Below are 27,993 nucleotides of genomic sequence, written 5' to 3'. Positions count from 1 at the left end.
TAGTAGAATATGTGACAAGTTGTGCCCAGCTCAAATTACCAATTCATCTAGCATGAATTTGTCCACTGAGTTACAGAATTTCAATATAAGTACCTTGTGCAGCCTTCTTTTGAGTGGAACTAATTTCATCTGCATTAACTGTTTACTTTTTGAGTTATTATACATTTTCATTTTTGCAGAGAAGGGCGAGTCTTACTATTTTTCCATTTTTTGGTCTTTGAGGTGAACAGGGACTGGTCAAAATCTGTTTTTTATCTACAAGAATAAGAAACAAAATTTATCTAGTTAAAAAAAAAAGTTTTTTTTCAGTATAAAAGCTAAAGATACTGCACATATTGTAATTTTTTATTCTGTTTTGCAAATAAAAATGTTTATACCTCTAATTTCCCTATTGTAACATTAAATAGGTGGGCTTGGTTTGTTTGTTAAAATGACTCCTTGTCTGTTACACATATTCAATTGGTTAGCCTTCTTCTTCTTCTTTTTCTTTTCTTTTTTGACATTGTCTTCTAAGTAACAAATTTTACATGCTAGTCATAGTATAATCTCCTGGGTTGAGAACGGTGCCCATTTTCATCAAATTCTTGGTCTACTCCTGAAGAAACGCTGGTGATTACTGTTTCTATTCACTCCACAAATTCCAAAAACACAATCCTTCATTTTCAAGTAGCCGAACCAAAAGTCAGATTAAAGTATACTACGAAACTGAATTTTTGGTTAATGAAAGGGAATTGGAAGTTTGATTACCAAGTACTTAAACTTAAAAAGAAAATGCAGTTTAGATTGGTACTTGCAAGTAAATTGAAGTAAAAAAAAATTAAAACCATATGGTCAGTTGTGAAGGAAGTGTCTGGTCAGCAGCACAAGGTCGATGATATAAAGTCAGTTAGCAGTAAAAATATATCTGTTACTGATAAATCAGATATATGTACAGTATTAAAGAATCATTTTCTGAGCATTGCTAGTGAATCAAATAAAAAATTAGTTTCTACAGGAAATCATATAACTTTCTTGGCAAATGCCTTTCTGAGATTGATGTCTGAAATACTCCTCTGTGATACAGACAAGAGGGAAATTGAGTCAATAATTAAATCACTGAAGACTAAGGACTTTCATGGTTATGATGGAGTGTCTAGGAGAATATTAAAGTACTGTGCTGCACATGTTAGCCCTGTATTTAGCCATATTTGTAATTTTACCTTTAGGAATGATCAGATTCCTGAGTGTTTAAAGTACTCAGTAGTAAAGCCGCTTTATAAAAAGGGAGAAAGGGATAATGTAGATAATTTTAGGCCTATTTCTATGCCATCAGTGTTTGCAAAAGTTATTGAAAAGGCTATGGTTCAAATGGCTCTGAGCACTATAGGACTTAACATCTGGGGTCATCAGTCCCCTTTGAAAAGGTATCAAATTTACAGTTCGGCTTTAGAAGTCATTTAACAATTGAAAATGCTATATTCTCTTTTCTCTGTGAGGTACTGGATGGGTTAAACAAAAGGTTTTGAACGCTTAGCATACTTTTTGATTTAACTAAGGCATTTGATTGTGTTGATCACAAAATATTGCTTCAGAAGTTGGACCATTACGGAATACGGGGAGTAGCTCACAGTTGGTTCACCCCTTACTTTAGCAGCAGGCAGCAAAAGGACATTAATCACAACGTTGGTAATGGCTGAGATGTGGGGTCTGAGTGGGGTACTGTCAAGTGGGGGGTGCCCCAGAGATCAGTGTTGGGGCCACTCCTGTTCCTTATTTATATAAATGATATGCGCTCTAGTATCACGGGTAACTCTAAAATATTTCTGTTTGCTGATGACACTAGCTTGGTAGTAAAGGATGTTGTGTGCAACACTGGCTCGGTTTCAAATAACGCAGTACATGCCCTCAGTTCATGGCTTGTAGAAAATAAACTAATGCTAAATCACAGTACGACTCAGTTTTTACAGTTTCTAACACACAATTCAACAAGACCTGATGTCTGAATTTCACAGAACGGGCATATGATAAGTGAAACTGAACAGTTCAAATTTCTAGGTGTTCAGATAGATAGTAAGCTGTCATGGAAAGCCCACATTGAGGATCTTGTTCAAAGACTTAATACTGCCATTTTTACTATTCGAACGGTATCGGAAGTGAGTGATCATTCGACACAAAAATTGGTCTACTTTGCTTATTTTCATTCGCTATTGTTGTATGGTATTATATTTTGGGGTAGCTCTTCCCATTCTAAAAGGATATTTTTGGCTCAGAAATGGGCGGTTCGGGCAATAAGTGGTGTGAGTTCACGAACCTCTTGTTGACCTCTGTTCATGAGTCTGGGTGTTTTGACATTGGCCTCTCAATAGATACATTCCTTATTGTTGTTTCTTGTTACCAATATTAATTTATTCTGAAGAATAAGCAGCTTTCACTCGGTTAATAATCGGCAGAAATCAAACCTACATTTGGATCGGACTTCCTTAACTCTTGTGCAAAAAGGTGTGCAGTATACTGCTGCATCCATTTTCAATAAGCTGCCACTCGAATTCAAAAATCTTAGCAGTAATCCACATGCTTTCAAATTGAAACTGAAGAGGTTCCTCATGGGTCACTCCTTCTATTCTGTTGAGGAGTTCCTTGAAAAATTAAGCTGATTTTTATTGTATTGCTGATAGCGTTTACTTAAACTTATGGACTGACTTTTTTTAAGGTTTATGAACATTTATTTTTTCTGTTATTATGTTTATGTTGTAATTTCATGTACTGACATGTTCCATGACCTTCGAGATTTGCTCCTCAATTTGGTCCTATGGAACTTGATGAGTAAATAAAAATAAAAATAAAATTCAGTACAACATCTGATGTTTGTCATAGAGTGAACAAAATGTCAACTGAGAGGGTAACCAACTTTGAAATTCATAATTTCCCTCTTAGATTGGTTCGCTATCAACCCAGACAAACAAATCTTTTAATGATATTCCCATTTCTCTTCTGACACAATAGCATGGAAATTGTTTTGGAAGTTTTGTTTCTAATTACCTCGTTTTATGGTAACACATTGATTCTGACACTACACTTTTTAAAGTTTTTGTGTGTTTCTTTAACTGAGCATACTTTTTCAACTGACCTTGTATTCCATCTCTTGTGACCTCAATTCTGAACCGTGTACTATACTGAAATCTTGCTGTTACAAAAAATTAAAAAAAATAACTCTGTCTTGTCATTTATTTAGATAGAGTAGACTTAGGGAAAAATGTGATTGCAAAAAAAGTTGGGTAGGTTCGGGGAAAAATGTGAGTGCAGGAAAAGTTGGGTAAAAAAAGTCACAGGTAACATCAGAAAATAACTGAAGGTAACAAGAAGTCAAAATTATCACGAAATTTAGAGGACAGCTTAGAATAGAGAAGAATAGCTACAGTGACAAAAAAAATAACCTTCATAATGTGTTGATGAAAACTAATAACATTTACTGGAGATGTAAGCATCTCTGTTTCCTCAACAGTTAAGTGACAAATGAACAGGCAAAAAGGCAATATTTTCATTTATCTAGTGATAATATATATTATTGTTCTATAATAATACTGGATCGTGCAATGTTGCATGTATTTTAATTAATATAACTATATGGTGTACAGTACTGTATAGCCTTGAGCACAATTACTCTGAGCGCAAATTGTACTTTTTTGATGTTTTATACATTGCAGATAGTGTATGGCACTTGACAGCAACTGTCAACTCAAGACTACACCCATGCCACAGAGACTGCTGATGCAACCCAGTCACACTACTGATACTGGTGCAGATCACTGGCCCATTTGGTGGACTGTGTGATGGAACAGCTCTAACTGCTATACGGCTAGACCCAGACATAGCAGAAACTAACTAGATCACATGACAGGAGAGAAAGCTGTATGCTCAGTGCAGTCTTACTTGAATAATAAGAAACAGATAACAAAGTTAATAATTGACAGTCAGATTCCCTTCCAGTTACAAAGGGTAGCTCAGGGGTCTTCTCTACAATATTTTCTGTTTGTAAGTTATATACATGATTTATCCATAGTTGTGCCATATGCAGCTTGCTGATGACATGACACTCACCACATATGATTCCAACCTTGAAAATGCGCAACACAGTATGGGGGTAGTGATGGAGAGACTTGTACAAGTCAGTTAGAGGAAAATGTGTTACAGAAAACTGAAAAGATACTGCCTTTAGTGTCTAATAAGAGGGTCAGCATAACCTCTCTGCTGATGGCCAAGCTGGGAACTCCCTTGGTTTGGTTTGTTGCAAGATAAGAAATAGCACATCTTTTGTTACCTGCATTCTTCGTTTCATGTTGGTGGCACTCAATCCAGGTTTGATATCTGGTGATGATCACCTTGCTCTATGCGCTACAATAGAGAAGAATAGTGACAACTGCATGTTATTTTCACACATAAACACTGTTTGAAACTGGAGCACATCATTCACAATATGGTGTACTGAACCATGATGAATGTTTCCAATTGCTGCAGTGTGTTCTGCTGCCACTGCATGGTTTTTCATCATGATTGCTTTAAAAGCTACAGTTTTTCCAGTTGTCACAATATGATTGTACCAGATCCAGATAAGGAGCACTAGACACAGACCTTACACCACTTGCAAACTTCTGACTCCATGAGTACACTTAATGAAGTGACAACACGCATCAGTTTTCTGAATGTTCGTTCTGTACCATAGTGAATTTCAGTATGTTTCATACCTTTACTGCTCAGACTGATGTTCATTCTTGGTGCACGTAGCTGTTTGTGGGGCTATCTTTACATTGTTCTGTGCCAGTGTTTGTGTGTTTAAAAGCTGATGCAACTTAGTGAACATAATGCACCCTGTTAACAATAATTTTATGAATTACAGGCTACTGGTACCTTTTCCGCTTATTTCTTACCCAGCTACTGTTTTCATTTGACTTATTTATATTTTCCCATATCTTATTTTCAGTCTTAACTCATGAAGAAAGATGTTTTTAGAACAGAAACTTAACGCTGTTGTATACTTCAGTTCCTGTGAATGTTAAGGTGAGTCTCAATTTCATTGTGTATAATCTTTCATCCACCTATCACATCTTCCAGCAGATCTATTATTTTTCCTTTCATTTATTAGTAATATTATATTCGCTAATGGCATCGGTTTTCACGTTACAAGGAAAACGTAAAAAAACATCACCTTCACAAGCACCCCCACCAGCCAAGATTTTTAGTATGTTGTTAAGGCACTCCCTCCAATCATTGTGCTAAAATTTGTGACTACATGAATTGTTTCCCATATTCAATATTTTCCAGTCTTCTTTTCATTAACATTATACAGTCACGCATTTAAGGCTGGGTGGACCTCCAGGCTTAAGTCCCCCCCCCCCCCCCCCCCAGAAATAGGACATTATAGGCATGTTTTTATTAGACACCAGCACACAATATCATAACGCTACGGGTAGAAAACAATAGTTAACCGCACCTCTGCTTTAGTACATTTGAAGAAGCGGGTTGTATGCTGTTACAATAAGCCAACAACAGATTGTTTCTGAACGAATGTCTGCAAAAAAGAGAATTGATGATAAATAGTGTGGTTGTATGCTGTGATTGGTTAATAGTAAATAGAGTTTGTTAAAGATTATTTATTTAAGTAACATGCTCCATTATATAGTAACATAACATGTTTCCATTTTCTTTTAGTACGGCAACACACTTCAGTTTCATAAATGTAAAGGTTATGAGCTCAGTCTCAGCATATTACAGTACCAACAAATGAAAGTTAATGAATACACAAACAATGTCCATTACAGAGGAGGTGGACACTGTTGGAGCATGTACTGACCAGGCACTGGCTGGTTTGTTTCGTATGCGTTTCTTTGTGTTACCAGTGAGTAAACTGTTGAAATGACAGTGTTGTGAAAAACACTGTTAGGAAGCTAGTGCAGTGAAATCTTTATTTTGAGAGCTAAGACAATGCATTGCGAAACAACAAGTGAGACCTTTTTGAAATATTCCTCCAAACCACCATGACTAGAAGAAACTCTGTCCTCTCATGCCAGGAAAATGGATGATCCATCACATGTTCTGCCGCTGTATTCAAACAACAGAAACAATTCACACCCATCTTTGTTGGGTCCTGAAGCAAAATCAACATCTTTCGTTGACACATCAAGCTCTGACAATCCACCACCAGGCTGTAAGTGGTTGTTTTCAATTAAATAGCGAAAACGTTTATTACCATATGAAGCAACAACATTTCCAAAACCTTTTTGCACCCAACGCAATTTACAAATTTCTCCTCAGTTTGCAAAGTGGCCAATATCATAAGTTCTACCTAAGTTCGATGAAGAAATATTTTTGGTTGGTATATTCTCCCAAAGAGGATGGTGCCTTCTGTAAGTACAGCGAGTTTTTCGCTAAGACAAATTCGGGTTACGGTATTCATCAAAATGTTACAGCCCTGGTAACTTCCAAGTTTTCGAAGTGGCAGCATGCTCTTGAATATTTCAACATCCATGCGAGCAACGCTTACCATTATGCTGCTGTAATCAATGGTGACAATTTTGTTCACATGACAAGGGACAAGATATAAAGCATTACCTGGACCAAGGCTTGGTGTAGCAGGTGCAAAAAAAAGAAGAGTGGTTTAGGGGGACAGGGGGTCTTCAGGCCCATTGAAATTGACAACCAAGATGACAAGAAAATGGGTAACTTTCGAGTCATTCTAAACTGTCACACAAAAGGTGACAAAAACCTATGAATAAGTTTGTACGGTTCTGGTTAACACAACAAGTACATTAGTGCCCCATTCCCAAATCAGATCATCAGCTGCATTAATAATGAACTCGTGGGAAGCTGATGCCAAAGGTTTCACGATTCCTACTGAGAAACTGCTGACATTGCTGGAATAGTGTAACTCTCTCTTTGTTCCCATTATAATTCCCCAGATCTCGAGATTTGTGAAGATTTTCTGCAAATCGTTCCAGTGTTTTATGTGACTGGCAAAGGACTTGCTGGATCTGTAATTGAAAACTTGGTAAAATACGGTCTTGACATTTCATTTTTACAAGGTCAGAGCTATGATGGTGCTGCATCCATCTCGAGAAAAGCTTGCACAGCTCATGCGTTCATATAACAGGACTACCCTCTAGCTGCACATTCTCACTGTGCAGCTCATAATTTCAATTTGGTAGTCGCTGATGCATGCAGCATTCCACTTAACAGAAATTCATGAGGAACACTGGAAATGGCAGGTAATTTCTTTGGGTTATCAGAGTGTCGGCAAATATTAAATGATGCTATTGAATCATTAACCCATGTTCGAGTCAGGAGTTTGAAACATACCACACTGACTAGATGGGCTGAGCATCTTCACAGCGCGCAAGACTTCAAGGATGGAAAAAAATCGCATTGCCAAAAAATAATTAATGTACAATAGTGAAATTTCTGGTATACATTTGTCTAGGTAACATATTTAATTGATTAACACTGCAAGATCACAGACTAACATAAGCGCAAGATGAGCCATTGGATATGTGAAATTCTAGTAATTAATAACCAGTGTAACCGCCACAGATAGATCTGGTGATGAAGCAGGCCAAGGCAAAATGTCGACTCCATGTAGAGCATGCTGGATAACAACAGGAGTATGTGGGTGAGCACTGTGCTGTTGGAAAACACTCCCTGGAATGCTGTATAAAAATGGCAACACAACAGGTCGAACCAACAGACTGACATAAAAATTTGCAGTCAGGGTGCATGGGATAACCACGAGAGCGCTCCTGCTCTCATACAAAATTGCACCCCAGACCATAACACCAGCTGCAGGTCCAGTGTGTCTAGTGCACTGACAGGTTGCTTGCAGGGCCGCAACTGGCCTCATTCTAACCAACACACACCCATCACTGGCATCGAGGCAAAACTAGCCTTCATAAAAAAACACAACAGACCTCCACCCAGCCCTCCAATGAACTCTTGCTTGACACCTCTGAAGTCGCAAATGGTGGTGGTTTGGCGTCATTGGTATGCATGCCACAAGGCATCTGACTCGGGGCTATCCTTGAAGCAACCGATTTGTAACAGTTCATTGTGTCACTGTGGCATCAACTGCTGCTCAGATTGCAGCTGCAGAAGCAGTATGACGTGCTAGAGCCCCACGCCGAACACAACGGTCATCTCTCGCGGTAGTGCCATGTGGCTGCATGGAGCCTAGTCTTCTTCTGACCGTACATTCTCGTGACCACTGCTGCTAGCAGTCGTGTACAGTGGCTACATTCCTGATAAGCCTTTCTGCAATATCACAAACATCCAACTTCTTTTAACCTATTACACGAGCCCTTTTCAAACTCAGTGAGTTGTTAATAATGGCATCTTTGTCACCTTAAAGGCATATGCCACTAACATCAACTCACCATGTCCAACCCCAAAGATATCTAACAATAACGAACTTTACAATGTGTATTTAAAGCGAAACTGAGTTGCATCCTCATAATGGCGCTACTAGCGCCACTGGTGCAAAACTGGAATAGACACTGTTTTCAGATGTAGAAACATACTCACCAACTTTTGTTTATGTCACGCAGCTCCTCCTTGGTGTTACGATTTTTTTTACATCAGTGTATACTATCGCGTTGTTTGATTCAAGAAATTGACAACAAGAGCACATCCCTCGATGCCATGATTTGTTAGCAGCCATCACCAAGGGAGATTTTGTCGTCTTTTTTGTAGTTCTTTCTGAACTGTTTGTGACAGGTGAAACCATCTGCTGTCAACTTCAGCACCGAGATATAGATTTTGCAGAATTAATCAACATTGCCAAGGATTTCAAAAGGAAGCTGCTGGCAATTAGAGAAAATGTTGATGATACTTTCAGTTGGCTTTTCTTAGTATTCGAGGAATTAGCTTTGGCCAATGGAGATGAAATCAAGCCACCACGCATTTCTACTGGGCAAGTACATTGAGCAATTCAGCATACTGAAGATGATGTTGAGGGTTACTGCAAAATGTTTATGTTCATATCCTTTCTGGATGCCTTCATTAGTTCACTGCAGGATTGCTTCTTACCATGTTGTGAGATTTTTAACAGCTTTAATTGTCTTCACCATGAAAAACTGAAGACACGGGTATCAATGATGAAGACAAAGCTCCATTCATTTTATGCCTCTGGTGCATTGGTCGCTGATTTAACAATGAGAATGGCTGAGTTGAAACTGTTTCATCAACAGCTGAGTCGACTGGAGCAGTTGCTTCAAAACACAATGGAAGCTTTGTTTGTCCGCGATCGTCAGATTTATCCTAATGTGTTTCGACTTCTACAGCTCTTGGCTATTCAGTCAGTGACGATGATTATGAATGAGCACAATTTTTCCACCCTTATGAGAATGAAGATATACCTAATGAGACTCATCTTAATGGGCTAGCAATGATGACAATTTATTGAAAAGAAAGGACTGATGTCTAAACTGTGATAAGTGATACGTCAAAATAAAGAGACCGCCTCCTTTCTTCTGCAATTTAAATTTCTGGTAAATGGTTTAGTCATTTGTTCTACTTATGTGTATTGAAGTATCAGACAAAAGCAGATTTTATAGATTTCAAGATAAATTAATGCGAGCCTAGACTATAAAAATAGGCAGTTAATAGAATCGGCATAGAAAATACTCTTAGCAACTGGCTTATGATTTATTAAAATTATTCGAACTTCATAATCCCATAAAATTGATTTCATGGTGTAACCGATAACATCAGTACAGCATTTTCACAATGTCATTGGTGTTCTAATTAAACAAATAAAAATCAATGTCACTTTTTATTTTCATAGTTTCGGACACTAAATTAGCATCGATCAATAAAGTTAATTTTCAATTTGAGCAATTGTAAAATGACAGACACGGCCGCGACTGTCGTCCCCCCCCCCCCCCCCCCCTCCAAAAAAAAAAAAAAATTGTCAATACGCCACTGACGTCATTAATTTAAACTTTCCTGTGAGCTTGGTGCCCCAAGCAACATCACTTTACTCTAGAAGGCTTTGCTCCAAGTGGCGGCTTATTACTTTTCGGTCTTAAACCAGCCATGCCAGTGAGGCTAATGAAAGAAGGAAGCCTTGTAAACGTTCCGTAAAAACTAATTAGTTTTACAATTTGATCTGAACTTAAAACTTGAGGGCACAGTTTTTTCGTAGTAAGAAGGCCTGATAAACGAAACTATTTAACTGTTAATTTTACACTGTTAACATTCACAAAATTACAAGATAAATTTTGCCCAAACGTTGATTTTACAAATGACTGAGCGGGCTGCATAATATTCCAGTCAATGAAGACCAAAAATGGTGGAATATTGGAAATCACTCCTGTAATCACAAATTTTATTACAGTGGTAGGACGGAGTGCCATGAACAACATACTAAAAATCCTGACTGGTGATGTGTTAGCATGGTGGTGGGTGTGTGTTTGAAGGTCACTTTTTTACATGTTTCTTGAATAACCCGAAAACAGTGGCCTCTGGCGAAATTTGTCCCAGTACAAAATTAAACTTCACTAAATTTCATACAAAAAGGGTTCTACTCATTGTCCCCCCCCCTAGGACTAATAATTTGTGCAAGGAGAGCAGAAGAACACTGAAAATCTCACATAACATGCATGCGCTTTAACTTAGGTGGTGGATTTTGTAGACCAATTTGAGGTAGTTTCTTGACTTGATAGGCCACAAGTGTCCTGCATAAAACCAAGGGTATCCACATGACAGTTTGTAGAAGGGGGGTCTACACCTGGGGCTATGGAATATTTGTAATACTTTGGTAGACGAATAGCGACTTGTAAGAAGCCATAAAAAGTTCCAGTTCTGACCCTGTTAAAAATCTGCATAACACCAACTTTTAAGTCATTTTCTTGAAAGAAAAACACCTGACTACAGTATATATTTTCCTTCCCCTGAAAGTTTGGGGGTGGGGGTGGAGGTGGGGGGATGGGCTGCGGGGTCCCCCTAGCTCCTGGGTATGGGCATCCTTCTATCAAACTGTTTGTCTCAACTTCCTCTTTACCACTGTAGTATCAATCAGGGGTGCGATGACCTTTACAGTTGATAATGCGCAACTACATCAAACAATGTAAATAGAGGAGCTCTTGGAATGAGAGGATATTTGGTGAATGGACTGCCCTGACCATTCCCCTGACTTAAATCCCACCGAGCACCATAAGATGCATTGGGGAGGCATATTGTTGCACATCCACATGCACCATCAACCAACCAGCAGCTGTCAACCATGCTGGTGGAAGAATCGAACACTCTACCACAAGAACTTCTCATCAACCTTGGGACAAGCTTGAGATTATGTTGCAGATCATGCATCGCCATCTGTGGTGATCAAACACCCTATTAAGAACCATGTCCAACCTATTGTAATGTTCAGGGGACTATCATGAAATGCGATGACTCACTGTAATTGTGATTACTGTCTTTCAATAAAAGTAGCATTTTTGTTCATCTCATTGCGTATTTCTTTGTTGCCTTCTGTAACAATTGTTTCTATGTATGGTCCGTGTTTCGTCAGGCTATGTTACTTGGCAGTTACACATCATGCAAAAGTTACTTTCATCCTCAAGTTTCGCACAAAGAACATCATCGTTCCAAATCATATCAATGCATTTGATTGTCAGAGAGTGCCTCTGACTGTGTCAAATGTGAACTGCTATTACAGAAAGTGGCATCATTATACCACTAACTAATGTTTGATAGTTGACATCCCAAAAGAATTACCTCACTGTCATACAAGACCGCAATCCAGACATACATTTTTAGAAACTTTACCCTATCAAATGGTTACTTACTTTAAAAGGTTAAGATCCATTTGTTGTTGTTGTTGTTGTTGTTGTGGTCTTCAGTCCTGAGACTGGTTTGATGCAGCTCTCCAAGCTACTCTACCCTGTGCAAGCTTTTTCATCTCCCAGTACCTACTGCAACCTACATCCTTCTGAATCTGTTTAGTGTATTCATCTCTTGGTCTCCCTCTACGATTTTTACCCTCCACGCTGCCCTCCAATACTAAATTGGTGATCCCTTGATGCCTCAGAACATGTCCTACCAACCGATCCCTTCTTCTGGTCAAGTTGTGCCACAAACTTCTCTTCTCCCCAATCCTATTCAATACTTCCTCATTAGTTATGTGATCTACCCATCTAATCTTCAGCATTCTTCTGTAGCACCACATTTCGAAAGCTTCTATTCTCTTCTTGTCCAAACTATTTATCGTCCATGTTTCACTTCCATACATGGCTACACTCCATACAAATACTTTCAGAAATGACTTCCTGACACTTAAATCAATACTGGATGTTAACAAATTTCTCTTCTTCAGAAACGCTTTCCTTGCCATTGCCAGCCTACATTTTATATCCTCTCTACTTCGACCATCATCAGTTATTTTGCTCCCCAAATAGCAAAACCCCTTTACTACTTTAAGTGCCTCATTTCCTAATCTAATTCCCTCAGCATCACCCGACTTAATTAGACTACATTCCATTATCCTTGTTTTGCTTTTGTTGATGTTCATCTTATATCCTCCTTTCAAGACACTGTCCATTCCATTCAACTGCTCTTCCAAGTCCTTTGCTGTCTCTGACAGAATTACAATGTCATCGGCGAACCTCTTAAAGTTTTTATTTCTTCTCCATGAATTTTAATACCTACTCCTAATTTTTCTTTTGTTTCTTTTACTGCTTGCTCAATATACAGATTGAACAACATCGGGGAGAGGCTACAACCCTGTCTTACTCCCTTCCCAACCACTGCTTCCCTTTCATGTCCCTCGACTCTTATAACTGCCATCTGGTTTCTGTACAAATTGTAAATAGCCTTTCGCTCCCTGTATTTTACCCCTGCCACCTTTAGAATTTGAAAGAGAGTATTCCAGTCAACATTGTCAAAAGCTTTCTCTAAGTCTACAAATGCTAGAAACGTAGGTTTGCCTTTCCTTAATCTTTCTTCTAAGATAAGTCGTAAGGTCAGTATTGCCTCACGTGTTCCAGTGTTTCTACGGAATCCAAACTGATCTTCCCCGAGGTTGGCTTCTACTAGTTTTTCCATTCGTCTGTAAAGAATTCGTGTTAGTATTTTGCAGCTGTGACTTATTAAGCTGATAGTTCGGTAATTTTCACATCTGTCAACACCTGCTTTCTTTGGGATTGGAATTATTATATTCTTCTTGAAGTCTGAGGGTATTTCGCCTGTTTCATACATCTTGCTCACCAGATGGTAGAGTTTTGTCAGGACTGGCTCTCCCACGGCCGTCAGTAGTTCCAATGGAATATTGTCTACTCCGGGGGCCTTGTTTCGACTCAGGTCTTTCAGTGCTCTGTCAAATTCTTCACGCAGTATCATATCTCCCATTTCATCTTCATCTACATCCTCTTCCATTTCCATAATATTGTCCTCAAGTACATCGCCCTTGTATAGACCCTCTATATACTCCTTCCACCTTTCTGCTTTCCCTTCTTTGCTTAGAACTGGGTTTCCATCTGAGCTCTTGATATTCATACAAGTCGTTCTCTTATCTCCAAAGGTCTCTTTAATTTTCCTGTAGGCGGTATCTATCCTACCCCTAGTGAGATAGGCCTCTACATCCTTACATTTGTCCTCTAGCCATCCCTGCTTAGCCATTTTGCACTTCCTGTCGATCTCATTTTTGAGACGTTTGTATTCCTTTTTGCCTGTTTCACTTACTGCATTTTTATATTTTCTCCTTTCATCAATTAAATTCAATATTTCTTCTGTTACCCAAGGATTTCTACTAGCCCTCGTCTTTTTACCTACTTGATCCTCTGCTGCCTTCACTACTTCATCCCTCAAAGCTACCCATTTTTCTTCTACTGTATTTATTTCCCCCATTCCTGTCAATTGCTCCCTTATGCTCTCCCTGAATCTCTGTACAACCTCTGGTTCTTTTAGTTTATCCAGGTCCCATCTCCTTAAATTCCCACCTTTTTGCAGTTTCTTCAGTTTTAATCTACAGGTCATAACCAATAGATTGTGGTCAGAGTCCACATCTGCCCCTGGAAATGTCTTACAATTTAAAACCTGGTTCCTAAATCTCTGTCTTACCATTATATAATCTATCTGATACCTTTTAGTATCTTCAGGGTTCTTCCATGTATACAACCTTCTTTCATGATTCTTAAACCAAGTGTTAGTTATGATTATGTTGTGCTCTGTGCAAAATTCTACCAGGCGGCTTCCTCTTTCATTTCTGTCCCCCAATCCATATTCACCTACTATGTTTCCTTCTCTCCCTTTTCCTACACTCGAATTCCAGTCACCCATGACTATTAAATTTTCGTCTCCCTTCACAATCTGAATAATTTCTTTTATTTCATCATACATTTCTTCAATTTCTTCGTCATCTGCAGAGCTAGTTGGCATATAAACTTGTACTACTGTAGTAGGTGTGGGCTTCGTATCTATCTTGGCCACAATAATGCGTTCACTATGCTGTTTGTAGTAGCTTACCCGCATTCCTATTTTCCTATTCATTATTAAACCTACTCCTGCATTACCCCTATTTGATTTTGTGTTTATAACCCTGTAGTCACCTGACCAGAAGTCTTGTTCCTCCTGCCACCGAACTTCACTAATTCCCACTATATCTAACTTCAACCTATCCATTTCCCTTTTTAAATTTTCTAACCTACCTGCCCGATTAAGGGATCTGACATTCCACGCTCCGATCCGTAGAACGCCAGTTTTCTTTCTCCTGATAACGACATCCTCCTGAGTAGTCCCCGCCCGGAGATCCGAATGGGGGACTATTTTACCTCCGGAATATTTTACCCAAGAGGACGCCATCATCATGTAATCATACAGTAAAGCTGCATGCCCTCGGGAAAAATTACGGCTGTAGTTTCCCCTTGCTTTCAGCCGTTCGCAGTACCAGCACAGCAAGGCCGTTTTGGTTATTGTTACAAGGCCAGATCAGTCAATCATCCAGACTGTTGCCCTTGCAACTACTGAAAAGGCTGCTGCCCCTCTTCAGGAACCACACGTTTGTCTGGCCTCTCAACAGATACCCCTCCGTTGTGGTTGCACCTACGGTACGGCTATCTGTATCGCTGAGGCACGCAAGCCTCCCCACCAACGGCAAGGTCCATGGTTCATGGGGGGGGGGGGAAGACCCATTTATTTTTATTAAATTTAAAATTTGCTTCCACTTTCCTTACTCCCAACAGTCAGGAACAGTGAGGAGTGAATTCGCTATGTTTGAAGATGATACAATCATTTTGGCTGGATATTTGTCAACCACAGGAAACTATAACCCCCCAATCCAGCTCGTCAATTGATTTACTGTTAACCTTCAAACAATGCCACCACAATAAACTTCACTTACTACCACGCTAGCTATAAAGACGAATTCACAATGACAGACAATACTCAGTAGTTAAAGGGAGTATAAATGATCACGTCCCTGGGTCTTTAATCACTGTTGTGATCTTCGGTCTGAAGACTGATTTGCTGCAGCTTTCCATCCTGCTCTACTCTGCATAAGCTTCTACATCACTGCATAACTATTTCAAAATATATCCACTTGAACCTGCTGACTATAGCCAAGCATTTGTCTCCCTCTACAATTTTTATTCATCACACTTCCCTCCATAGGCAAACTGACAATTCCTTGGTGCCTCAGGGTGTGTCCTGTAAATTGATCCTTTCTTTCAGTCAAAAATGCCATAATGCTCTTTTCTCCCCAAATCATTTTGGTATCTCCTATCTAATCTTCAACTGTACGACTTTTCAAACCTTCTGTTCTCTTATTCTCTATGCTGCTTATCATCCATGTTTCATTTTCATATATGGCTTCACTTCAGACAAATAGTTGCAGAAAAGTCTCCCTAAATTTAAATTCATATTTCATGTTACCAAATTTATCTTTTTCATAAACGCATTTCTTCCTGTTGCCAGTCTGTGTTTCACATCCTCTCTACTGCTACTGTCCTCAGTTATCTCGCTGCCCACAGGAAAACTCTTCAACTTTTGGTGTTGCATTTCCTAATCTAATTCCCTCATCACATTGTGTAATTATATATAGACCTTGACATTTTGATTGTACAGAGCCACTTACATAGTGCACTTTACAATTTAGTGTATTTAAACAAGAGGGTGCTGAAAAGTAATGCCTCTGAATTTTTTATTCTGTTCTCAATATCAGTTGAGGTATTACATGCCGTGCATATAACTCGGTCGACTTCCCCACTTCACTGACACAAGTCGCAACCTTCTATCACTAGAGGGCTCTGAATTGTAGCATGTAAAATGACAATGTGCAACATATCTACATCAGTCTAAGAGAAACAGCATGCTGTACACGAGTTTCAAACCACAGAAAAAGTTTGTCCACACATGGATAGCCCTCTCCTTCAATATGACTATGCCAGACCATGCACTAGTGCTGTGACAGCAGCAGCAATGTGACATCCGGGTTCAGTGTCATCAATCATCCTCCATATAGTCGCAACTTGGCCACCTCAGATTTTCATCTTTTTTTTCCAAAACTTCAAGAAAACCTTAAAGAACTTCACTTTGCTTGTGATGAAGTGGTGCAATCAGAGGTGAGGTTGTGGCTCCGTCAACTAAGTCAAACATTCTGAAGTGATGATATCAACAAACTGGTCTCTCATTGGGAGAAATGTGTCCATCGCCAGGGTTACTAAGCTGAGAAATAAATATGAAGCCATGAAGAATAAATATGTTGAATCTTAAATACAATTTTTTATTTAAAAACCTTTAAGTGTTTTCCCATAAGAAATTTAGAGACATTACTTTTCAGCATGCCCTCGAAGAACAGATTACATCATAATAAATGGATGACATTTCACAGTGTGTTAAGTTCTTCTTTACAGCTTATAGCTTACTTCCTTATGTTTACTTTTACATATGTTGATATTGTTTATCAAAACAAATGGCAGGTACTTTTATTTTCTAGCTTTTGTGTGCATAATACACTTGGATTTACCTTCCAATAACCATAAAATTCATTTTAGGAATAAAATGGGTTTTTCTCCAGTATTCCTCTAACAGTGTGCGTAAAGGCATTAATATTCTTTATTTGGCTGATACTGTTTGGAAGAAAATTGAATAGGTATATTCCCATGTATGTTACACTTTCCTCTTAACAACTTGTCCTATGTTAAATTGCTCTTACATTCAAACAGTTTCTCATTTTGTATTTAGTGAGATTTAAATGAACTTAATTAATCTCATATTCCCACCTGAAATAAGGACGATCATCATGACTCTAAAAAGAAAACATTCATATGGGGTGGATAACATATCCAATATGCCACTAAACAGTTGTGGCACTATAATATGTAATGTTCTAAGTCACTTATGTAATGCATCATTAACTCAATGGTGTTTTTCCAGAAAGATTGACATATGCCATTGTTAGGTCTCTCTGTGAAAAGGGTGATTCCACAGATGGCAATAACTACATCACTTACGTATTTTTCTGGAATTTTTGAGAAAATAATGTACTCCAGGGTTGTCACCCACCTGTGTAGTAATGGGGTACTTTGTCAATCACAATTTGGATTTCACTCTACTGACACAGCTATTTATACATTTACTGGGCATATAATGAGACTTTTAAAATGACAAATTATCACCAAATGGGATCTTCTGTGACTTTTCAAAGGCATCTGATTGTTTCTATCATAATCTATTAAGGAAGTTAAGTTTTTACAGTACACTCTAGTGTAGTTCCTATTTAAGAAACAGTGATACAAGAGGAATGCCACATCATCTGCATGGGGCGAAATTACAGTAGAAGTAAATCATAGGTCCACTACTGTTTTTGCTTTATGTTAATGCTCTCCCATTTTATTTGAATCAGGAGGCAGAATTAGTCCGGTTTTCAGAAGGTACAAGCAATGTGTTGAAGCCAAGCAAAGAAGTATATACAGACAAAATAGTAAATGATGTTTTGTGATAGGTGATAGTTACTGAATGGTTTTACATATGTGGGCTAGCTCTAAACTTAGAAGAAATGCAGTTCATCCAGTTTTGTTTTATAAAAATATCTCACACCTGTTAACACTTTGCCATCCTGCGACACCACAGTAGTGTCGTGCACAAAATAGCGGCCAATGGCACCACAGTGGTGTCGTGAGCATACTATCGCGCAGTAGCCGGTGACAGCATTTTAGTAACTTTTTCATGCTGTTGGTGTTTTGTTTCGTCAACTAGGTTTTTGTTTTTGTAAGTACTTGTGCACTTTCATCATGGCAGACGAAAGAGACAATACAATTATTTACGAATTAAGATGAATGCCCGGATGTCTTGTCTGACGTTCCAGACGACTTGGCCGACTGGGAAGAAGACATTGAATATCAAAAAAATGAAAGTGAAGCAGAATCGTCAGAAGACAGTGAAATACATCCACGAAGAATTCGACGATTGCTACGGTTGCCAACTGATTCGGATGAATCAGACGAAGAAGACTGGGGACCAATAATAAATTTGATGATCTCCAGGTCCGCACATATTTCCCAAAGACACACAGAGCGTCGCGGATATCTTAGAATTATATATTGAGAACGATCTATTTGAATACATTAGCGACGAAACCAACAAGTATTACAGTCAAAATTGCAATAGAAGGAAACTGGATTTTAAAAATGCCAAATTTGTCGATGTTACGGGACCCTTGCTATCCTTGGGCTTGCTATCCTTACGCGAATTGTAAAAATAGGATCGATGATTACTGGTCAACGAATCCGTTGATAGACACACCGATATTTTGCACAACGATGTCCCGCAACCGATTCAGACATACCGGTACATTATCGTTTTTACATTTTTCCGACAACAACAATAAACCGGATAATGCTGACCGGCTTTTCAAAGTGCAATTCGTAACTGATTATTTTTCCAAAAAGTTTAAAGAAATGTAAAAATTTAAGTCAAAACATCTCAAATGATGAAGGAAAGGTACCATGGTGTGGACAGTTAAATTTTAAAGTTTACAGTCCGTCGAAAATTACGAAATATGGCATACTCATTCAGATGCCGTGTGATTCGAGTACGGGATACATTTCCTCATTCAAGATATATTCCAGTGCTGGACAACCTTCAGCAAAAACAGTGACAGAACTATTGACACCTTCTTATGGAAAGTGGCATCACCTCTACATGGATAATTATTATAACAGTGTAGAACTTGCAGAGAATTTACTTGAAAAGAAAATTCGAGTTTGTTGAACGATACGGCAAAATAGAGGATTTCCAGAAAAATTAAAGCAGGCGAAAGTCAATGTGTTTGGAGCTTGTCCCCAACGGAAAGGTGACAAGCGGACGGCAAGCCAAGTAATCCGAATTAGCGCTGCCAGCGCCAAGCGAATAAATTTGTACGAGACATGCGGGTGGCAAAGTGTTAATACAATATACCAACAAGAAATAATAAATAGAGCATCAAATTGTAAGTTCTTAGGTGTACATATTGATGGAAACTTGAACTGGAAAAACCATACAATAGAAGTGCTAAAATGTTTAGGTTCAACTACTTTTGCCATAAGAATAATTGACAACTTTGGTGATACAGAAGTCAATAAGTTAGCATATCCATTGATATCTTATTGAATAATATGCTGGGGTATATCTTACGGGATAATATTCTGGACTAACTCCTCACTTGGTTAAAAAACATTCATTGCACAAAAGAAAGTAGTCAGAATTACATGTGGAGTTCACACATGTACATCTTAAGGTATTGTATCTCATGAAGTAGCTGGGAATATTAATCACAGCCTCACAGTACATTTATTCACAAACAAAATTAGCTATCAGCGATCTAAGTCTGAGAGTAATAGAAATATTCACAAGTACAAGACTAGATGGAAAAATAATCTGCATTAACCTTTAATTATCTTTAGTGCACAAAGGGTGAACTAGGCAGCTGTAAAGCTCTTTGATAAACTACCCACAGAAATACAAGTCTGGCAAATAAAAAGTGTTTTCGAATGTAGATTAAAGATGTTTCTCCTTTACACCTCTTATTATACCACGAGGAATTTTTTAGTATAAATAACTAGTCATGCTTAAAGAAAAAAAGAACTGTGAATCGCCAACATGTAGCCACATTTATATTAATTTTGTTGTTGTATGTAAGTGTTCTATGTTTGTTCCGTTGGCATGTTCCACATCATAATGTGTATCATGAATCTGACCTATGGAACAAGTTACTAATTAAGGTAAATTAAACTAGAGATGTACCTCTTCATATTTCTCACACTGGCTCATGTTTTTCTGTGTGATAGGCTACAACCCTATCTCACTCCCTTCTCAACTACTGCCTAGCTTGTATGTCTTCCAACTCATAGCCTGATTTTTGTATATGCAAGTTGTAATATATATCTTGCTCCCTGTATTTTATCCCTCCTACCTTCAGTTTTTCAAAGTCAACACTGGCAAAACCTTTTCCTAAATCTTTAAATGCAATAAATGAGGTTTTGCCTTTCTTCAAGCTACCTTTGAACTAAGTTTTAAGGTCAGTATTGGCTTGTATGTCATTACATTTCCTTCAAACCACACTGTTCTCCTGTGAGGTTTGCGTCTACTATTCTTTCTGTTCTTCTGTAATTCATTTGTGTCACTGTTTTCCAACTATGACATTAAACCAATGGTTTGGTAATATTCACACCTGTCAAGCACCAGCCTGCTTTCGAACTGGGGTTATGACACCCATCTTGAAGGCTGAAGATATTTCGTCTGTTTATATACCTTGCACCCCAGGTGGAATTTTAGTAACTCCACCAAATGTGCAAACAGAATATATGGACGTATCAATATGTGTAACACTGCTCATGTCCAGCGGAGACCCTGCAGTGTAAGCACTGCCGATATTGCTGGCAGGTCACACGAATTTCCATGTGGCAGCAGTTGCTGTATATGACTCGCTTCTACCGGTGATCTCCAGCCACCACAGCTGTTTACTCGAGTCCATTTAAATCTTTGTGCTTAGTACTTCGACTTGTAAATATGTGGTTCCCACTACCACCAGACTTAATGGAACTTTGTTTAGTATCATACTTAGTGAACGTACGCATAGGGACTAAGGACTTTATTCACACATCAAGAACTATCTCATACTAATTTCTGTCTTGGCTCATATGAATTTCCACCAAGAACTGTTTTTTGTCATCAACTAATGGACAGTTTTCATTTGTTGCTACAGAAGTTACGAGTTCAGTGAATGCCATTGACCCTAAATTGAAGATTAAAATATTGGCAATGAGGAGGTTGCAGTTTTGGTCTACGAAGCACTGCTTTGGATGTTAAATTTCTTGAACTGTAGTAACAGCAGCTAAACCACAACCATCAATTGCTCAGGCTCTTGATTAAATCAACGTGGAATCAGTCACAGGCATTGCCAGCCATCCCAGCATTTTGGCCATTTAACAAGGCTCAAAAGCACTGGGAAGGACATTAAAAATGCCTCATGGTGCACTGTTTCAAGACAAATGGTATCAAATGAATAAATCACCAACAGGCCTTTTTGCTGTCAAGGACTCCATGGTTATAATACGTAATACGAAAGTTAGCCCAGTTATCCAAACCATCTACATTGCCATTGTCTGAAATACTTTATTATTCGATCATTTTATCAATGTACTGCAGGTGGTAGCAGTAAGAGTAGTATCCTTACAATGCTGTAAGTCCAGTGCCAGTTACGTATTCTGGATTGTGAGTTTGAAGAGGTTGATTCAAAAATATAAATTCACTTGAGAGCATGGTAAATAATAAACAGAAAGTTTAATATGTGATGTAGTGATTCACTTAGACCCTGATAAGATGTCCACGCCCAAACCTTAAGACAGTCCAACCCCTTCCATCCTGAAATACTGGAAATGCTACGTGAACTTGATGCAAATGGTGCAACAAACTTTCTCAGCAGACCTTAACACTGCACATGTGGCTTAGAGCAGTTGTGATATAATGCAGTAAATTCCTGTCATAGACTCTACATTGAAAAAAAAGTTCCACTCAGCAACAGCCACCTGGCCATGTTTTCAGCAGTCTCAAGCTAGTACCAGGTGCCGTTCATGGCAACATGGTGATACACTTTGTTCCCAAGTTACCACGATTATTTTTCCTTGCACCCCAGATGGTAATGTCCACATTATGAGGGTGCATGTTATAAGTATTTATGTAGAGGTAGTCCTGCAGAATGCTTCTAGCTTGGCAGGAACCAGGCATCAACCACATCTGATTCAGACTAATAACATTTCAGACAGTAATCACATGTAGTTTCTGTGTCCAATTTTGTTACATCCAACAGTGCAAGACGTTCCAGTGACATTGTATCTCAAATGTTGCCATTTTTGGTTGAGGTGGCTCCTCCGGTTAGGAACATTTTTTGGCTCTGACATATATTTCACCTTTGGATTTTCATTAAATCATGAAGTGGACTCTATTGGCTCGTTGGTACACTGCACCACAATAGATACAGTTTGAATGCAGTTTTTGCCACTGTTTGAATCTGGTTTGGGGAAAGCAATTGACTTTCAGGTCCACATTGTCTTAAAACTAACAGCAAGTCCAGGATTTTGTAAGGCTCACCCAATTCTATTGACCATCAAAGATGACGTTAAGGCTGAACTAGACAGAAAGAACAACAAGAAATTTGGACCCCTGTTTCCTACAGTCTATGGACTTTCTCATTAAAGGTTGTTGGGAAATGGGGGTTTCCTGTGGCTGTGTGGAGTGTTTAAGCAAACTATTAATGCTCAAGTACTTTGCAATGCTTTGATTCTTCTTCCTTTCCTTCTCCAGATAAACCTGAAAAACTTTTTCAAAGATTGATCTTGCAGAGGCGTATTTTCAGTTGCAAGTTCATGAGGACTCAAGGAAGTGTTTGGTCTTGAAACTACCTTTCAGATGGTCTTTGGCTTGGCTAGCCCCCCTGCCACATTCCTGATCTTTATTGAATCTCATACTAACTGGAGGCGTGCATAGTGACTATGTTTGTTTTGACTTTATTCACAGTTAATCATGAGCTCTCTCATACTCTTTCTATCTTGGCTCTTATGAACTTCCACCAAGAACTATCACTGTTCAATTTTGTGGATTAATAGACAATTTCTATTTGTTGCTAAAGAAGTTTAGCTGTGTTCAATAAGCAGTGTTAGTCCTAAAATGAGGGTTAAAATAGGAATAGTTTTGTAACAACTGGCTCTCCCAATGATCTAAATAATTTTGTCCTTAAGGTGCTAAAAATTTTCAAGTCATTTCTCACATATTTTTGATGCTCCAGTAAGCATTAATATCTTTCCCGTGGGCAGAAGGGCAGTAATGACAGGTCCTCTCCTCCCACTAGATGTCTCTATTACACATATTTCAGAATCAGGCGACCATTACTTAGCTAGGAGTGCTTGTTTTTAAAAAGACAGTTTCATGAATGGACCAGTTTCCAGTTGCAAACATAACAAAACAGCACGCTAAGTTTTTAGCACAACCAACTTTTATGACTATGATCACACATAAACCCAATTTTTCGAAGACTACATCATCATCCGATTGAAGTTAAGCAACACATGTGAAAATCAACTAAAATAACATTGGTTTATTTTTTTGTTTACAAAGTAATGCAATAAATACCTTAAGAGGAGGTCCTGGCCAAGACCAATGAAAAATGGATTTTTTCACATAATTTGCATGCCAGGAGTGTATAGATTATGCCTGCAAAAGGATTTATTAATTGTGCAACTATTTTAGAAATTACAGTGTGCTGAATGGAACCATGTTCTAACCGATACATAGGTAGCTGTATGTGCTCAATGAATTAGTTCAAGGAAAGATTCGATCAGTACATCAATTTTTGTCCAATGAAGATTTGCTTAAAAGTTGCATTAATGCCAATATGCAAAATGACAAAAGAGGTTCAACGCATGCATTTGGAAGCTGGTACCAAAACATCTTCATTGTGAGACAATAAACTGTTAAAATAGCAGCATATATAGCTGCAGATATATTCAGCGAAGGTTATTCATCTAGTCTGAAGACCATGAATGTGTTAGGAATCATCATAGGAATGTACAGCTAAAACTTTGTGGAGTAACCTGATAGAAAATGCATGGTCACCATGGAGCAAGGAATGTCTCAGAAAAGACAATTAAATTTAGGGAGCCTTGGCAAGAGCTTTTTTGCTACTTGAATTTTAAATATTTTTTCAAACATCTGAACTTAGAAAAACATGCAAGGAAATTGACATGATTTTCAAATATTTGATTTACCCCACACCCCCCTCCCCCGGTATTTTCCAAACCCCATCGTGATAACCACCTAAATTCATTTTAATTTAAGGATCTTCTATTTTTATGAGTTTCAGAAATAGCGACAAGTCTATGCAATGCTTCGCACCAACCAGGATGCGCAGCAAGGTACATACTTTGACAAGGGCTGCATTTACCATTTTTAATTTTTAAGAGATAAAGGGATATTTTTCACACACAAATTTATGTGTAATAACATTTTAATAAAAACAATACTTGTATGAAAAAATTCTAAGCTTCTCCCATTTTTCATGCCTCAACCAGAACCTCCCCTTAAAGAAAATGATAAAAATCAAAATGATGGCGGTTCAGCACTCACTCAACTCTATGGAGACTTTTGCCTGTTCCCTTGGACGAAAATCAACTGACAGGTTAACAGTTTGAGAGCACGTACAGACAATACAAAAATTGCTGGAGGCACTAATCTGTGCGCCCGCAGCTTGTGGTCTAGTGGCTAGCATTGCTGCCTCTGGATCACGGGGTCCCAGGTTCGATTCCTGGCTGGGTTGGGGATTTTCTCTACCCAGGGACTGGGTGTTTGTGTTGTCCTCATCATTTCATCGTCATCATCATTCGTGACTGTGGTTAGATTGGACTGTGTACAAAAATGGGACTGTGTGTGTATAAAAAAATAAAAAATTGGGACTTTGTACAGGTGCTGATGACTGCACAGTTGAGCACCCCACAAACCAAACATCATCATCATAATACTAACCTGTGCAACTTTGGATGAGTTTAAAAATTGTTTCCAACAAAGAATGAAACATCGAGAGAAGTGAATTAGGTTTTTTGGACACTACTTTGAAAGTGACACAATTTTATAAACTTGTAGTGAAATACAAAATGTGTATTTAAATAGTTGTATAGAGCATGTCATGCTGGAAGCTAGTTCAGTTTTGAAATATGCTGTGCACCTACTTTCACCAAGAGCTGCCATCCAATGATATTTTGGGTATGTTGGATGCCTTTCCATGAATAGTGCTAGACAATGATAACTGCTCTAATCCAAATTGCAATATGGCCATAACTCTGTAATTCATAATTGTACTCAGCAATATTCTCTACAGCTTAGTAACATGGGAGGTATCTCCCCCCTCTCTGATGCCACATACAAGCAAACTTCATTTCTGGCACACTCCAAGTCACACACACACACACACACACACACACGACACACACACACACTCTCTCTCTCTCTCACTCTCTTTGCATAGAGGCAACTTCTGATGTGATGCACACTATATCTATTTCTGGAGCCTGCCCTATTTGATTCCTTTCCAAATTAAGTTACAGCAGGTCTTTTAGGATCCCTCTTTCTGCTACAGCGATAGATTTGTCATATTTACTTTCCTTCCTTCCTTGGTCCCTGGTGTCCTTTATCCAGCTAATGCCTGGACAGGACAGGTATGGTACTTCTCTTTTATTATGGAGAAGCAACCACCCCCAAATATAGACTATTATTACGATAGGGTCGCCACTCCCAAAGCCATCTTTTTTAACCGTCCCCCCCCCCCCTCCTCCTCACAAGGAGGAATCTGTGTGCCCCTTCTGTCTAGGCCTAGTATAACTACATGGTCTAAGTAACACAGTATGACAAAGTGTTTGCACAATGTTTCAATGTTGATCTGAGGCAGGACATAGGTACCAGACTGGTATTCCCCAAGGCTCATGTGGAAAACCACCTAAAACCACATCTATGTGGGCAGGCACATCAGTCCGCATAATCATGAGTGAGATTTGAACTGGGGCTGGTGTGCTTCCACGTTTCAGAAGTGGCTGCTTTAATGCGTTTAGCTGTCAGGGTGGGTGAATTTAGCTTATAAAATAAACAAGTATTCCAAGCAGTTTCATGATTTTCACAAATCAACGTAAGTATTATGGCTAATAGTACCACTAGCCACTGTGTATTTTGTATATGTTATTACTGTACAGATAGATATCAGAACAGTGGTATGAGAACACATTGGCCCTGTCAACTTGTTCTTCATATTCTTTGGCTTGTCATTACTAGTATCTTCTATGGAAGTATGATAAGCATGTGATTGTAATCTCATCTACAGCTAAATAATCTAGATACATTTCACATCTAGGATACTCATTGCTGTACATATCTCTCAAGTTTACATAAAATAATAAATCCTGTACTCCCCTCTTCAACTAAGAGATAAAAAGCTCTAAATAGGCATATTGATAATTTCTCTCAGAATACACAGAATCTATAACAAACCTCTGATGAATAATTACCAGTAATACTGAATAGCAAAAATTCACTGTTCACCTGGAACATTCCTTGCAGAATTAGAGCTCAAAGTCTTATTTCACAAACAAGAATCTCACTAAACTATAGTGTTAGTGAAATAATTCAGCAGCATACAAGAAATTTTTAAAACATACTTAACATATTGTATGAAAAACCTTTTAGCACAGTCAGGCATCTATGTTTGGTTGTAAAAGGCCAAAATGAAAACTGAATTTAGTTTGTCTACAAGATCAACAGCTCTGCATGACACAGAGACATAATTGGAGGAAGAACTGGCAGGAGATAGATAAATAATTTAAATAATGGAACATTTATTCTGGGAAAGCACCATTAAAGTGGAACATAACTTGTACGTGTACAACTCAAAAGGTTTAAACAAAACACCAAATACTATCTCGTACAGATTAAACAAGCAGGTTGATACAGGATACACTATAAATACCTGAGCACTGAATCAAACCATAATACTACACTCATCCTTTTCAATTTGAGCAAGGGAAAGGAATTTTCCAGGATAAAGAGTCACTGTAATTCCAGTGGTATCCATCAACAGTTTGCACAACATTTAAAACAGTTAGTTTAACAGTGGACACCACAATATGAACTATCATATGTTGGAACCAAGTGAGTAAACGTGGTTATGGATGCATCATACCTCACAGTTTGTCATTTGCTTCAAGTGCAAACTACACTTCTTTTGCTATTATTATAAACAGTCTTTACTTATTTCACATGCACTTTCACTATGAAATAAGCAGTTTGAAATGCAACAAAAATAGAAAGCAGCTTTGCAATAAATGATATGACACAGAAAGCTACTTTTCTTCTGTATTTCACTTATGAGGGTTGCATTAGCTGTGAGGAAATAAGAACTACAATGTTCTCTTTTTAAGCTGTCCCATGTGTTGTGGGGTACCACTGTCTAACCCTGATGTAACTTACAGTAGTTTTAAGCAAACCATCCCATAAAAAATCTTCTCAGAAAGTTTCTAGAACCAATTTTAAGTGATGAATCTAGATACATATTACATCCCCCTACGTATTTCTCCCACTGGGACCACGAAGACAGGATTAAATTAATTGGAGTATACACAGAGGCATTCAAGCAGTCATTCTTCCCGTGATCCATTAGTAAATAGAACAGGACAAAGTCCTATTAATTGGTACAATGTGACATTCCCTCAGCTGTGCACTTCACAGTGGTTTGCAAAGTGTAGATGTAGATAAAGAATAAAGTTGAGCAGGCAGAGTCAACATTTAATGAAGAAGAACATGACACGAAAGTTATGCCACCTACACAAGTGCTTGCTTCTTACAATTGTCAGATTCAATACAATTACATATTCTATGTCATGAGTCAAAGATTAGAGTTTAATGTTTCATAGTCAACACAGACAACAGAGTCAGAAGTCTCCTGAAGCAGTAAGATTATGTGCA

The 27,993-nt window shown here is 38.3% G+C and overlaps 1 protein-coding gene across 2 annotated transcripts in view; it reads right to left on the bottom strand.

Moving 5' to 3' along the window:
- LOC124788250 (beta-1,4-glucuronyltransferase 1-like) overlaps positions 1-27,993 on the bottom strand; it is a 57,515-nt gene that overhangs the window by 27,486 nt on the left and 2,036 nt on the right. The window lies entirely within an intron of this gene.

Source organism: Schistocerca piceifrons, chromosome 3 (genome assembly GCF_021461385.2).
Source record: "Schistocerca piceifrons isolate TAMUIC-IGC-003096 chromosome 3, iqSchPice1.1, whole genome shotgun sequence".
In the NCBI taxonomy this organism is placed as follows: domain Eukaryota; kingdom Metazoa; phylum Arthropoda; class Insecta; order Orthoptera; family Acrididae; genus Schistocerca; species Schistocerca piceifrons.
The sequence above is the reverse complement of the archived record's forward strand: the minus strand, read 5'-3'. Positions and strand labels throughout refer to the sequence as shown.